At 26.6% G+C, this 17,488-nt stretch overlaps 1 protein-coding gene across 5 annotated transcripts in view; it reads left to right on the forward strand.

The window, feature by feature from the left end:
• LOC129750061 (nephrin) overlaps nucleotides 1-17,488 on the forward strand; it is a 690,512-nt gene that overhangs the window by 321,836 nt on the left and 351,188 nt on the right. The window lies entirely within an intron of this gene.

A 17,488-nucleotide genomic window follows, 5' to 3' on the forward strand; every position in this document is an offset into this window, starting at 1 on the left:
ATCTACAGTCTTTTTTCCAGAGCATGTTTTTCAGGTATTTTTTTTTTTATTTTAAGACCCTTTGTGAAAGGTATTTTTTTTCTTGGACTTTGAATAATGGAAAACTTAAGTAAATATTGTCCGAGCAACATATTTGAGTTACGTTACCAATTTTCCAAAACTAACAATTTTTCAAAAATCGGTTAAGAAACAAGAGAGATATAACGGTTTAAAGCAAAGAGTGTCAAATTGACACTAAAGGTCTTATAAGAGAGTTTGTTGTTTTTATTTCTAAATAATTTATGTTGTAGATTAATGACATATTTTTTTTATTAGATTCTTCATAAAACTTTTGATAGAATCTACACAAAAATCTTTATAAATCTCATTATAAGACTGTGTAGGAACATGTTTAAAATTTTTTGAAAACATTTGTTTTTGTTCAATATTCGAAGATATTTCAACAACAATTTTTCAATTTATTCTATACAAAATTACTAGCTATCTTCTCGAAAGTTATTTCATTTTGAGTAACCCACATATCGAAAAATTAACAGTACTTGTATGAGAATGACAGAATTTTCATTGTTGTTTTAAAACAGATTTATTCCATAACTATTTTTCTTAAAAATTAGATATCAAATGCAACGATCCTTAGGCTATGGGAAATCTAAGCTAATGATAACTATTCGGAAATATTCTGAAGTCTCGTTTTCCGTCAACATTAAATTCCAACGGAAATCTCAGCGTAGAAAGGAATGCAATCGAACGCAACATACCTTTAGCAAGGGAGTTATATCAACATCCTTCAATGAACAGAAACAGAGAGAGACAGCAGCGAGAAGGGAAATCCAAACAGCTTCACGTCCCTCCAATTAGTCACCCGAATGGAATCCTAATCACAAATTCTCCGAAAGCCGCCCTGAAACAGTCCTAGAAGGTAGGGGCTAGATATCAATACGGGCAACAATAACATTCACAACGCCTGAATATGTGGACCTTAGCCAGATGACCCACGAGACGAGAGACCTTTGTCCGTACAGCTGTCGAGGGCCTCGTTCAAATCCTTATCAGCTCAATAAATCATCACGGCACGGATCCGGCATATTGGTTGGATACTCCCAGAAAGCAGCCGGAATCCTTCATCCGGTCACCCCTCTTGAATGGTTTTGGGGTAGATCCCGGGGAGGACAGTGAGTTTTAAACGAAAAATTTTCCGATTTTTGAAATTGAAGATTTGTGCATAAAATTAAACTGTGTAAACATTCAAATCTTGAATAATTTTTATTCAAATAATGGATACTTTATATTCAAATTTTTTACCAATTTCAAACCACTTTGATTGGAAATCTAAATTAAAACTGAAGGATGATAAATTTTTATTTGAAGTTTCAATACTTTTTATTCAAATTTTGACCAAATTCAACCCACTTTGGGCCTTTGGCTCCATCGAAGATTTATGAGCTCCTGAATGACCCAGCTTGGTCAAATCCACGAGAATCGCTTACACACACCTACCCCTAAGGGTTAGGAACGACAACGATACCGGATGGACAATGGCCGAAGCCGCAGTCGGAATGGAGCCGACCTGGAGCCCTCGCCCTCCATTTTGTGTGGCTTGTTCTATTTAGTTCTGGGGGAGTGTGTTTTGTATGAATGTGCGCCTGGTCAGTTCAAATATCCGCTATGAATTTAGAAATCGGTAACAGCTGTCCGATGGTGGCGCGCGTTCGATTTCCTTCAATTATGACATTAGCGAGCTGGTTTTGTCACAAGATAATACTGAAACTGGATCTGATTTCCATCAGGTCAGTTGAGTGTGGAGGGTTTTTCCCTCGAGGGGAATTCTCTCGAAGGGTGGATTGCCCTAATAGATACAATCTTGTCGAGGTGGGGGGATTTAGATGAGAAATTTTTGCCAATTGCTACACTTGGGTGAATGTTGAACGAACTCGGGGGATCTATCCGTTATTACTGGAAGTTCAATTGGTTTCTGTTTCAGATTAGAAGCAGCTGGTGTGTAGAATTTTTATGAGCTTGTTATTAGAACTGTTTTCTTTCTCTTTGAGAGAAAAACTGATATCAAATCTCAGACTCACGACTGAGATGGTAAAATTTTACAGCACAATCAAAAATATAAATTTTGATTTCAATCATCTGATCCAGTCTTATTCTTGCTGAAAAATTTCGTCTTGTTTGTCTCCAAAAATTTACCCAATTCATCCTTCTTAAGACTTCCAGTAAATATAAAACGCCTCGGTAAGAAATGACACCATTTACAACCGAGAGAATAATTGTCTGCACGTATCTGAAAATTGTATCCCGCTATCAGGACGCCAGCAAGTTGGGAAGCTGCTTTCCTACTACTTCCACCTACAAAGTATCATCGAAAAAGGCACCGGGAAGACTGAGGATGGGGGTGTTTGATGTCAAGCAAAATATATGCAAAACCATTTCAAGCTTGCCGCTGCCAAGCTTCAGGAGCAGAGCCACGTTGCTGCCGAAAATGACAGGATAAAATGCTGCCACTGTCAAACAAACGAGCTTAAGTAAACACAACACCGGAATGGAGCGCCCTCTTGCTTAGTTTTTTGAGACTTCACTAGGGATAGGCCCGTCGCCATCGTTTTGCTATGGCCAAAGACAAATGGGACAATTTATTCGGTTTTTCCACCTTTTTGACCTCGGTCTGGTGCCAGCGCAGCTCAGTCAGAGCCCGGCCGGGTTCACCGGTTGAATCTGTCCACTGGAGTTTTTCAAAGCAGGACCCCAGGATCGTGGTCAGTTTTTATTCTCCCGAAAGGGCGCGCCTTTCAGTCTCATGCTCACAAACCTAGAGACCAACTTACACCAACAATACTGGCTGGGGTAGTGTTTATTTAGTCATTATTTATCACCTGTGCTTATGATGATTTACGGTTGAAGTCGCTTTTTTGTCAGGTGTCAGCGTGTGGCGGCGATGTCCTGGGCTCCCCGAGGCGTAGGCTTCCTTTCGATGAGAATCGCGACGACCGGGACAAATTTCCCGTTTAGCGACTCTGAATTGCTTTCGGCTATAATTTAAATTTATCAGAATATTCGGAAAAGTTGAAGGAAGTACATTCTGAGCTTCGAATTTATAATTTCGTAAACTAAAAACGTTTATCGATAGCGATCCTCAGAACTTGAGGCTCAAAACTCATAACTCATAACTCATAACTCATAACTCATAACTCATAACTCATAACTCATAACTCATAACTCATAACTCATAACTCATAACTCATAACTCATAACTCATAACTCATAACTCATAACTCATAACTCATAACTCATAACTCATAACTCATAACTCATAACTCATAACTCATAACTCATAACTCATAACTCATAACTTGATCATCATTTTTGAATCATTTTTGAATCAGTTTTGAATCATTTTTGAATCATTTTTGAATCATTTTTGAATCATTTTTAAATCATTTTTGAATCATTTTTGAATCATTTTTAAATCATTTTGTAATCATTTTTAAATCATTTTTGAATCATTTTTGAATCATTTTTGAATAATTTTTGAATCATTATTGAATCATTTTGAATCATTTTTAAATCTTTTTTGATTTTTTTTTATTCAATTTTGATTAAATTTTAAATAATTTTTGAATTACTTTTGAATCATTTTTAAATCTTGTTTGAATCATTTTGAAATATATTTTGAACCATTTTTGATCAATTTTTGAATCATTTTGAATTATTTTTAATAAATTTTGAATAATTTTTGAATCATTTTTAAATCATTTTTAAATTATTTTTGAATCATTTTTGAATCATTTTTAAATCATTTTTGAATTATATTGGAATCATTTTAGAATCATTTTTGAATCATTTTTGAATCATTTTTGAATCATTTTTGAATCATTTTTGAATCATTTTTAAATCATTTTTAAATCATTTTTGAATCATTTTTGAACCATTTCTGATTCATTTTTGTATCATTTTTGAATCAATTTGAATCATTTTTGAAACAGTTTTGATTCATTTTTGATTCAGTTTTGTATCATTTTTTAATCATTTTTGAATCATTTTTGAATCATTTTTGAATCATTTTTGAATCATTTCTGAATCATTTTTGAATCATTTTTGAATCATTTTTCAATCATTTTTTTATCATTTTTGAATAATTTTTTAATCATTTTTGAATCATTTTTTAATCATTTTTTAAATAATTTTTTAATCATTTTTCAATTATTTTTCAATCATTTTTGAATCATTTTTGAATCATTTTTGAATCATTTTTTAATCATTTTTGAATCATTTTTGAATCATTTTTGAATCATTTTTGAATCATTTTTGAATCGTTTTTGAATCATTTTTGAATCATTTTTAAATCATTTTTTTATCATTTTTGAATAATTTTTGAATAATTTTTGAATCATTTTTTAATCATTTTTTAAATCATTTTTTAATCATTTTTCAATTATTTTTCAATCATTTTTAATCATTTTTTAATCATTTTCGAATCATTTTTGAATCATTTTTGAATCATTTTTGAATTATTTTTGAATCGTTTTTGAATCATTTTTGAATAATTTTTGAATCATTTTTGAATCATTTTTGAATTAGTTTTGGATCATTTTTTTTTTATTATTTTTTAATCAATTTTTAATCATTTTTGAATCATTTAAAATCATTTTTTAATTATTTTTGAATTATTTTTTGATCATTTTTCAATCATTTTTTAATCATTTTTGAATCATTTTTGAATCATTTTTGAATCATTTTTGAATCGTTTTTGAATCATTTTTGAATCATATTGGAATTTTTTTAAAAATCATTTTTGAATCATTTTTGGGATAATTTTTGATTCTTTTTCAAACCATTTTTGAATCATTTTTAATTTGTTTTTGAATCAATTTCGAATTATTTAAAATCATTTTTGAATCATTTTTGATGATTTTTGCAATAATTTTAAATCATTTTTGAATAATTTCTGTATTGTTTTTGAATCATTTTTGAATCATTTCTCAATCATTTTTTAAGAAGTTTTCAATCTTTTTAATCATTTTTTAATCATTTTTGAATCGTTTTTGAATAATTTTTTAATTCATTTTTGGATTATTTTTCAATTATTTTGAATCATTTTTGAATCATTTTTTAATCAATTTCGAATCATTTTAAATCATTCCTGAATCATTTTTGAAGCATTTTTTACCAATTTTTGAATAATATTATAATCCTTTTTGGATAATTTTTGAATCATTTTTGATTCATTTTTGATTCATTTTTGATTCATTTTTTATTCATTTTTGATTCATTTTTGATTCATTTTTGATTCATTTTTGATTCATTTTTGATTCATTTTCGATTCATTTTCGATTCATTTTTGATTCAGTTTTGAATCATTTTTGAATTATTTTTGAAAATTTTTTAAACCATTTTTGAATCATTTCGAAATCATTTTTTATTCGTTCGTTGAATAATTTTTGAATTATTTTTAAATTTTTTTAGACACGATTTAAATCATTATTGAACCATTTTTGAATCATTTTAAGTTATTTTGGAATCATTTTGAATCATTTTTCAATCATTTATGAATAATTTTTGAATCATTTTCGAATCATTTTTGAATCATTTTTTAATCATTTTTTAATCCTTTTTGAACCATTTTTTAATCATTTTTGAATCGATTTTGAATAATTTTTGAATAAATTTTAAATAATTTTTGAATCATTCTCGAATCATTTTCAAATTATTTTTGAATCATTTTTTAATAGTTTTTTAATTATTTTTGAATCATTCTTGAACTATTTTGAATTATTTTTCAATCAATTTTGAATAATTTTAGATCGTTTTTGAAACATTATTGAATCATTTTTGAATTATTTTGAATTATAAATAATTTTTGAATCATTCTCGAATCATTTTCAAATTATTTTTGAATCATTTTTTAATAATTTTTTAATTATTTTTGAATCATTCTTGAACTATTTTGAATTATTTTTCAATCAATTTTGAATAATTTTAGATCGTTTTTGAAACATTATTGAATCATTTTTGAATTATTTTGAATTATTTTTGATTCATTTTTGATTCATTTTTGAATCATTTTTTAATCATTTTTGAAAAATTTTTAAACCATTTTTGAATCATTTTCAAATAATTTTTTATTCGTTTTTGAATCATTTTTTAATCATTTTTGAATTATTTTTAAATTATTTTTGAAACGTTTTAAATCATTATTGAACGATTTTTGAATCATTTTTAAATTATTTTGGAATCATTTTGAATCCTTTTCGAATCATTTATAAATTATTTTTGAATCCTTTTCGAATCATTTATAAATAGTTTTTGAATCATTTTTGAATAATTTTGGAATTTTTTGTATCTTTTTTTCAACAATTTTTGAATAATTTTTAAATTGTTTTTGAATCATTTTTGAACCATTTTTGAATCATTTTTGAGTCATTTTGGAATCGTTTTTGAATCATTTTTGAATCATTCTTGAATCATTCTTGAAACGTTTTCGAATCACATTGGAATCATTTTGAAATCGCTTTTGAATCATTTTTGAACCATTTTTGAATTATTTTTTTTATTATTTTCGAATCATTTTTGAATAATTTCAAATAAGTTTTGAATTATTTTTGACGAATTTTGCGATTATTTTAAATAATTTTTCAATCATTTCTAGATTATTTTGGAATCATTTTTGAATCAATTTTGAATCAATTTTAAAACATTTCTTAATCATTTTTTAAGAAGTTTTCAATCTTTTTTGAATTATTTTTGTATCATTTTTAATCATTTTTGAATCATTTTTGAATCATTTTTTAATTATTTTTGAATCATTTTTTAATCTTTTTGAAACATTTTTGAATCATTTTTGAATGATTTTTGAATCATTTTTGAATGATTTTTGAATCATTTTTGAGTCATTTTTGAATCAATTTTGAACGATTTTTTAATCATCTTTGAATCATTTTTGAAACGTTTTTAATCTTTCTTAAAATATTTTTGAATCATTTTTTGAATAATTTTTGAATCGTTTTTGAATCATATTTTAATTATTTTTTAATCCTTTTTGAATCATTTTAGAATCATTTTCAATAGTTTTTTAATCGTTTTTAAATCATTTTTGCATGATTTTGGAATTATTTTTGAATCATTTTTTAATCAATTTTCAATCATTTTCAATAGTTTTTGAATAATTTTTAAAGCATTTTGGGATCATGTTTGAACTTTTTTAGAATCCTTTTTGAATAATTTTTAAATCATTTTTGCATCATTTTTGAAACCTTTTTAAATTTTTTTAAATTCATTTTCGAGTTACTTTTGAGTACTTTTGGAATCCTTTTTGAAAACTTCTTGAATGATTCTCGAATCGATTTTGAATAGTTTTCAGTCATATTTCATTCTGTTTTGAAACATATTGGAAATTCTTTTTATTATTTTTTGATCAAATTTGAATAACCTTTCAATCATTTTGAAATGATTTTTGGACAATTTTTTATTTTCTTTGGCAACATTTTGAATTTATGATTTAATCATTTAAAAGCATGTATGACTCAATTTTGAACATTTCCGATGTATTTTTTAATAATTTTTGAAAAAAATTTCAAATTCTTTTGTATGATTTCTGAGTCTTTTTCGAATCAATGAATCCGTTTGAAATGAATATTATTTGAATAAATTTGTAAAGAACTATATTTCATTTTTTCACTAACCGGGAAATATTTTTATCCCAAATTAGGCGAATGTTGAACAAAACAATTCTTTAAATTTCACCTTAGCCATTGTTTTTTTAAGCATCCCTGTCATTTTTAGGAGTTTTAGAGGGAAACTTAAAGAATGTGGAAGGTGTAGGACAAACTCGAAACCCGCAGTGCTGGTCTAGCATCTCTTAAATTTGCCTTCCCCAAAATTTTAGCTTCTAAAACCTCCCCACGTTTATGAGTGGATCGAAGAAATCTCTGAATTTATCTGCCGGGGCACCTTCAAAATTCTGTGGGGGCTGAGTTTTTCAATATAAGAGATTCCGTGATCTTAAACGACGAATTGGAAAACCTAGCTTTTTTTAACTACAAAATAGGAAACCTAACATCATCTCAAAAAGAGATTTATGCAATTCCAAAAATTTGCATCTAAGTCCATAAAACGCAGAGCTAACGAGTGGCGAAAAGCGAAGTTTAAGGCGTCTGTTTTTGCGGATGTAAATGCGAACTTAAAAATAGCTTTAAAAAATATTGTTTCAATTGAATAAATCTTAAAATGTTCATTAAAATCATTTTATCTTGAAATGAAAATTACAGTAAAATTGAAGAAAACTTAGAAAATTTAAGGAAGAAAAAACCGGCGTCTTTTTGTCACAGAATATTCTTCCGGTTTCCAATCAAAGAACTTTTCATAACCATTCGATTGAAAAAAAATAATCCCGTTGATGCGTCTGGAATATTCTCAAATTTCTGGAAAAGATCTAGTTTATCTCTATTTAAAGGAAAATTTTGTGTAACGTTGTTTTGTTCCTTCAAGTAATTTATCAAATATGTAACGAAAAAATGTCTTTAACACGTTCGAAGAGTTTTCCAAAAACGCATTGAAAATTCGGAAATAATAAATGAATAACGATTGAAATTTCACATTGTTCGAAAATCGCACTAACCAGAAAAATCTGGACCTTTTTATCCAAATGAATTAAATTAAAAATTTCCAATTAGCATTGAAACCTTTCTCAAAATTGATTTTACAATTTATTTTAGCGATTTTTTGTGCTCGTTTCCCATTGTACTTGGTCAATTCACACCAGCGCAATAATCACCTGAAAATGTCAGGTATGGATTTATCGATTTAATTTGCTTTTTATTTACAGTCTATTTTGTGCTTTGTTTCTTCTTATGACTGACTTCTGCCGCGTCTAGTCGACATCCGTTCTTAAAAAAAAAACCTGCAGTCTCATCAACCGGAGTTCAGCGTCAGACATTGCTAAACGGACTTGCGACGTATAATTGATTTGGACGTGCTCATTTATAATTCTGCTTTTGATGAATGAAAAGTTTCCTCCCTAGATTATTATCATGGGTATGATGGCATTTGGATCTGGTTAATAAATTTCTGAGTTGTGCCAATTATAATGAAATTCTAAGTTTCGATTTCACGTTAAAAAAGTAAAAGAGGAGTTTGATTCTCTTTTTGAAAACAAATATTCACTCAAGAACTAATATCTTTTCAAGTAAGACAAACACAAACTTGGTCTCTGTCGGTCTGTCAATCAGAAATCGATCCCATCATTAGCAACTGATTCAAGATGAGATCAAACGACCAACATTCGTGCCATAAACGTAAACTTCAACTGAGACGAGTTTACCGCCACAATGATTACCGGACATCATGCCTTGGCCGATGTGGTGCCGGCCGAAATCCCCCTGCTGCATCGAGTTGTTTGACCTCAAAACACAAACTGTCGAATGACGATTTCAGTAGGGCTAGTGGAACGGATTGATCACAAATCTCGGGCATCAATCTGTCCGGGATAGAATCATCCCCCCTTTCCCGGAAACCCCTGCCATGCAATAAGCGATTATGGCACCTTGATGTGTGTTGTTCTAACAACTCTGGAAAACCACCACCCCCCACATCGTCGACCGCCAATTACTGTGCCCATCACGCATGCCAGCAGAATCGAGATCAAATCCCACCAGAGGGCTCGTTGGGCGGGTGGTTTGCCACATGCTAGCTCTCTGATTCTCTCGGCTCTGGTCAAACACCAACAACCAAACGAGCGGGCGGCGGCGCAACATTCCTAATCAATTTCGTATTGATTTGTGCCAATTTCAATTACAAGATTAACAACAACGAACGGCCGGACGGACGGACGTTCATGCCACATTTTAATTCGGGAGCAGAAGCATCATGGTCATCATCATCATCCAGATCATCCCCCCTATCTCCGGTAGGAAGGTTGGTTTCCATCTCCGCTCTACTTGGAAGTCTTTCGAACTTCCTCTCTTCTCCTTCCGTTTCGATTGCAATCGTATGGTAATGGATTGATGATGGGGTTGTTTCTGATGTGTCGATTTTGTGTGTTTTCGATCATACCGTTTGAAGGCGAGAGACTTCATTTTTTTGCAACAGGTGTCTTTTTAGTTAGTTTGGCATGTTATTTCGACCAAAATAAAAACAGTTGAAAAAAAAATTTACAATATTACACAAATATAAAAGTGTGCTTGGAATGAAGTATAAAAATTCAAAAATATGGTCACCCTAGGGGATCCATTTGAAAGTTAGTGAATGCTGCAGGGGAAACAAAGAGGTGCTACAAGATAATCACAGTGTTTTGGAGTCAATTAGAGACAGCACTAATGATTCATGGGACCGACCGAGTGCCGGAGCGAAATTGGCACCAACTGTGAATCAATCAAGACAAAGTACCTGCCAATGTATGGCGGATGAATAAAGATTGATCCGTGGCAAAGCTGGAGAGAAAAAGGCGAAGATGACCTAATTTCATAAGATTGTAAATTGTTTTGAATAACACATCATCAGTTTGATGGGAACGAAGACAAACTTGAAAACATCGATATTGATCGAATATAAAATCAGTTTTATACGAAACTGTGGAAATTGGCAAAAATGTAAAAAGTGTCATTATTATCAGAATTGACAAAATTGCGGAAATTAAAATCTCAAACAAATAAAAACCAACCTAAATGAAAGAAGCAAAAAAAAACTAACAAAATTTACAAAAATGACAAAAATGACAAAAATGACAAAAATGACAAAAATGACAAAAATGACAAAAATGACAAAAATGACAAAAATGACAAAAATGACAAAAATGACAAAAATGACAAAAATGACAAAAATGACAAAAATGACAAAAATGACAAAAATGACAAAAATGACAAAAATGACAAAAATGACAAAAATGACAAAAATGACAAAAATGACAAAAATGACAAAAATGACAAAAATGACAAAAATGACAAAAATGACAAAAATGACAAAAATGACAAAAATGACAAAAATGACAAAAATGACAAAAATGACAAAAATGACAAAAATGACAAAAATGACAAAAATGACAAAAATGACAAAAATGACAAAAATGACAAAAATGACAAAAATGACAAAAATGACAAAAATGACAAAAATGACAAAAATGACAAAAATGACAAAAATGACAAAAATGACAAAAATGACAAAAATGACAAAAATGACAAAAATGACAAAAATGACAAAAATGACAAAAATGACAAAAATGACAAAAATGACAAAAATGACAAAAATGACAAAAATGACAAAAATGACAAAAATGACAAAAATGACAAAAATGACAAAATGACAAAAATGACAAAAATTACAAAAATGACAAAAATGACAAAAATGACAAAAATGACAAAAATGACAAAAATGACAAAAATGACAAAAATAACAAAAATGACAAAAATGACAAAAATGACAAAAATGACAAAAATCACAAAAATGACAAAAATGACAAAAATGACAAAAATGACAAAAATGACAAAAATGACAAAAATGACAAAAATGACAAAAATGACAAAAATGACAAAAATGATAAAAATGACAAAAATGACAAAAATGACAAAAATGACAAAAATGACAAAAATGACAAAAATGACAAAAATGACAAAAATGACAAAAATGACAAAAATGACAAAAATGACAAAAATGACAAAAATGACAAAAATGACAAAAATGACAAAAATGACAAAAATGACAAAAATGACAAAAATGACAAAAATGACAAAAATGACAAAAATGACAAAAATGACAAAAATGACAAAAATGACAAAAATGACAAAAATGACAAAAATGACAAAAATGACAAAAATGACAAAAATGACAAAAATGACAAAAATGACAAAAATGACAAAAATGACAAAAATGACAAAAATGACAAAAATGACAAAAATGACAAAAATGACAAAAATGACAAAAATGACAAAAATGACAAAAATGACAAAAATGACAAAAATGACAAAAATGACATAAATGACAAAAATGACAAAAATGACAAAAATGACAAAAACGACAAAAATGACAAAAATGACAAAAATGACAAAAATGACAAAAATGACAAAAATGACAAAAATGACAAAAATGACAAAAATGACAAAAATGACAAAAATGACAAAAATGACAAAAATGACAAAAATGACAAAAATGACAAAAATGACAAAAATGACAAAAATGACAAAAATGACAAAAATGACAAAAATGACAAAAATGACAAAAATGACAAAAATGACAAAACTGACAAAAATGACAAAAATGACAAAAATGACAAAAATGACAAAAATGACAAAAATGACAAAAATGACAAAAATGACAAAAATGACAAAAATGACAAAAATGACAAAAATGACAAAAATGACAAAAATGACAAAAATGACAAAAATGACAAAAATGACAAAAATGACAAAAATGACAAAAATGACAAAAATGACAAAAATGACAAAAATGACAAAAATGACAAAAATGACAAAAATGACAAAAATGACAAAAATGACAAAAATGACAAAAATGACAAAAATGACAAAAATGACAAAAATGACAAAAATGACAAAAATGACAAAAATGACAAAAATGACAAAAATGACAAAAATGACAAAAATGACAAAAATGACAAAAATGACAAAAATGACAAAAATGACAAAAATGACAAAAATGACAAAAATGACAAAAATGACAAAAATGACAAAAATGACAAAAATGACAAAAATGACAAAAATGACAAAAATGACAAAAATGACAAAAATGACAAAAATGACAAAAATGACAAAAATGACAAAAATGACAAAAATGACAAAAATGACAAAAATGACAAAAATGACAAAAATGACAAAAATGACAAAAATGACATAAATGACAAAAATGACAAAAATGACAAAAATGACAAAAATGACAAAAATGACAAAAATGACAAAAATGACAAAAATGACAAAGATTTCAAAAATGATAAAAATGATAAAAATGACAAAAATGACAAAAATGACAAAAATGAAAAAAATGACAAAAATGACAAAAATGACAAAAATGACAAAAATGACAAAAATGACAAAAATGACAAAAATGACAAAAATGACAAAAATGACAAAAATGACAAAAATGACAAAAATGACAAAAATGACAAAAATGACAAAAATGACAAAAATGACAAAAATGACAAAAAATGACAAAAATGACAAAAATGACAAAAATGACAAAAATGACAAAAATGACAAAAATGACAAAAATGACAAAAATGACAAAAATGACAAAAATGACAAAAATGACAAAAATGACAAAAATGACAAAAATGACAAAAATGACAAAAATGACAAAAATGACAAAAATGACAAAAATGACAAAAATGACAAAAATGACAAAAATGACAAAAATGACAAAAATGACAAAAATGACAAAAATGACAAAAATGACAAAAATGACAAAAATGACAAAAATGACAAAAATGACAAAAATGACAAAAATGACAAAAATGACAAAAATGACAAAAATGACAAAAATGACAAAAATGACAAAAATGACAAAAATGACAAAAATGACAAAAATGACAAAAATGACAAAAATGACAAAAATGACAAAAATGACAAAAATGACAAAAATGACAAAAATGACAAAAATGACAAAAATGACAAAAATGACAAAAATGACAAAAATGACAAAAATGACAAAAATGACAAAAATGACAAAAATGACAAAAATGACAAAAATGACAAAAATGACAAAAATGACAAAAATGACAAAAATGACAAAAATGACAAAAATGACAAAAATGACAAAAATGACAAAAATGACAAAAATGACAAAAATGACAAAAATGACAAAAATGACAAAAATGACAAAAATGACAAAAATGACAAAAATGACAAAAATGACAAAAATGACAAAAATGACAAAAATGACAAAAATGACAAAAATGACAAAATGACAAAAATGACAAAAATGACAAAAATGACAAAAATGACAAAAATGACAAAATGACAAAAATGACAAAAATTACAAAAATGATAAAAATGACAAAAATGACAAAAATGACAAAAATGACAAAAATGACAAAAATGACAAAAATGACAAAAATGACAAAAATGACAAAAATGACAAAAATGACAAAAATGACAAAAATGACAAAAATGACAAAAATGACAAAAATGACAAAAATGACAAAAATGACAAAAATGACAAAAATGACAAAAATGACAAAAATGACAAAAATGACAAAAATGACAAAAATGACAAAAATGACAAAAATGACAAAAATGACAAAAATGACAAAAATGACAAAAATGACAAAAATGACAAAAATGACAAAAATGACAAAAATGACAAAAATGACAAAAATGACAAAAATGACAAAAATGACAAAAAGACAAAAATGACAAAAATGATAAAAATGATAAAAATGACAAAAATGACAAAAATGACAAAAATGACAAAAATGACAAAAATGACAAAAATGACAAAAATGACAAAAATGACAAAAATGACAAAAATGACAAAAATGACAAAAATGACAAAAATGACAAAAATGACAAAAATGACAAAAATGACAAAAATGACAAAAATGACAAAAATGACAAAAATGACAAAAATGACAAAAATGACAAAAATGACAAAAATGACAAAAATGACAAAAATGACAAAAATGACAAAAATGACAAAAATGACAAAAATGACAAAAATGACAAAAATGACAAAAATGACAAAAATGACAAAAATGACAAAAATGACAAAAATGACAAAAATGACAAAAATGACAAAAATGACAAAAATGACAAAAATGACAAAAATGACAAAAATGACAAAAATGACAAAAATGACAAAAATGACAAAAATGACAAAAATGACAAAAATGACAAAAATGACAAAAATGACAAAAATGACAAAAATGACAAAAATGACAAAAATGACAAAAATGACAAAAATGACAAAAATGACAAAAATGACAAAAATGACAAAAATGACAAAAATGACAAAAATGACAAAAATGACAAAAATGACAAAAATGACAAAAATGACAAAAATGACAAAAATGACAAAAATGACAAAAATGACAAAAATGACAAAAATGATAAAAATGACAAAAATGACAAAAATGACAAAAATGACAAAAATGACAAAAATGACAAAAATGACAAAAATGACAAAAATGACAAAAATACCAAAAATGACACAAAAATGACAAAAATGACAAAAATGACAAAAATGACAAAAAAGACAAAAATGACAAAAATGACAAAAATGACAAAAATGACAAAAATGACAAAAATGACAAAAATGACAAAAATGACAAAAATGACAAAAATGACAAAAATGACAAAAATGACAAAAATGACAAAAATGACAAAAATGACAAAAATGACAAAAATGACAAAAATGACAAAAATGACAAAAATGACAAAAATGACAAAAATGACAAAAATGACAAAAATGACAAAAATGACAAAAATGACATAAATGACAAAAATGACAAAAATGACAAAAATGACAAAAATGACAAAAATGACAAAAATGACAAAAATGACAAAAATGACAAAAATGACAAAAATGACAAAAATGACATAAATGACAAAAATGACAAAAATGACAAAAATGACAAAAATGACAAAAATGACAAAAATGACAAAAATGACAAAAATGATAAAAATGATAAAAATGACAAAAATGACAAAAATGACAAAAATGACAAAAATGACAAAAATGACAAAAATGACAAAAATGACAAAAATGACAAAAATGACAAAAATGACAAAAATGACAAAAATGACAAAAATGACAAAAATGACAAAAATGACAAAAATGACAAAAATGACAAAAATGACAAAAATGACAAAAATGACAAAAATGACAAAAATGACAAAAATGACAAAAATGACAAAAATGACAAAAATGACAAAAACGACAAAAATTACAAAAATGACAAAAATGACAAAAATGACAAAAATGACAAAAATGACAAAAATGACAAAAATGACAAAAATGACAAAAATGACAAAAATGACAAAAATGACAAAAATGACAAAAATGACAAAAATGACAAAAATGACAAAAATGACAAAAATGACAAAAATGACAAAAATGACAAAAATGACAAAAATGACAAAAATGACAAAAATGACAAAAATTACAAAAATGACAAAAATTACAAAAATGACAAAAATGACAAAAATGACAAAAATGACAAAAATGACAAAAATGACAAAAATGACAAAAATGACAAAAATGACAAAAATGACAAAAATGACAAAAATGACAAAAATGACAAAAATGACAAAAATGACAAAAATGACAAAAATGACAAAAATGACAAAAATGACAAAAATGACATAAATGACAAAAATAACAAAAATGACAAAAATGACAAAAATGACAAAAATGACAAAAATGACAAAAATGACAAAAATGACAAAAATGACAAAAATGACAAAAATGACAAAAATGACAAAAATGACAAAAATGACAAAAATGACAAAAATGACAAAAATGACAAAAATTTCAAAAATGATAAAAATGAAAAAAATGACAAAAATGACAAAAATGAAAAAAATGACAAAAATGACAAAAATGACAAAAATGACAAAAATGACAAAAATGACAAAAATGACAAAAATGACAAAAATGACAAAAATGACAAAAATGACAAAAATGACAAAAATGACAAAAATGACAAAAATGACAAAAATGACAAAAATGACAAAAATGACAAAAATGACAAAAATGACAAAAATGACAAAAATGACAAAAATGACAAAAATGACAAAAATGACAAAAATGACAAAAATGACAAAAATGACAAAAATGACAAAAATGACAAAAATGACAAAAATGACAAAAATGACAAAAATGACAAAAATGACAAAAATGACAAAAATGACAAAAATGACAAAAATGACAAAAATGACAAAAATGACAAAAATGACAAAAATGACAAAAATGACAAAAATGACAAAAATGACAAAAATGACAAAAATGACAAAAATGACAAAAATGACAAAAATGACAAAAATGACAAAAATGACAAAAATGACAAAAATGACAAAAATGACAAAAATGACAAAAATGACAAAAATGACAAAAATGACAAAAATGACAAAAATGACAAAAATGACAAAAATGACAAAAATGACAAAAATGACAAAAATGACAAAAATGACAAAAATGACAAAAATGACAAAAATGACAAAAATGACAAAAATGACAAAAATGACAAAAATGACAAAAATGACAAAAATGACAAAAATGACAAAAATGACAAAAATGACAAAAATGACAAAAATGACAAAAATGACAAAAATGACAAAAATGACAAAAATGACAAAAATGACAAAAATGACAAAAATGACAAAAATGACAAAAATGACAAAAATGACAAAAATGATAAAAATGACAAAAATGACAAAAATGACAAAAATGATAAAAATGATAAAAATGACAAAAATGACAAAAATGACAAAAATGACAAAAATGACAAAAATGACAAAAATGACAAAAATGACAAAAATGACAAAAATGA

This window comes from Uranotaenia lowii, chromosome 2, assembly GCF_029784155.1.
Source record: "Uranotaenia lowii strain MFRU-FL chromosome 2, ASM2978415v1, whole genome shotgun sequence".
Classification (NCBI taxonomy): Eukaryota; Metazoa; Arthropoda; class Insecta; order Diptera; family Culicidae; genus Uranotaenia; species Uranotaenia lowii.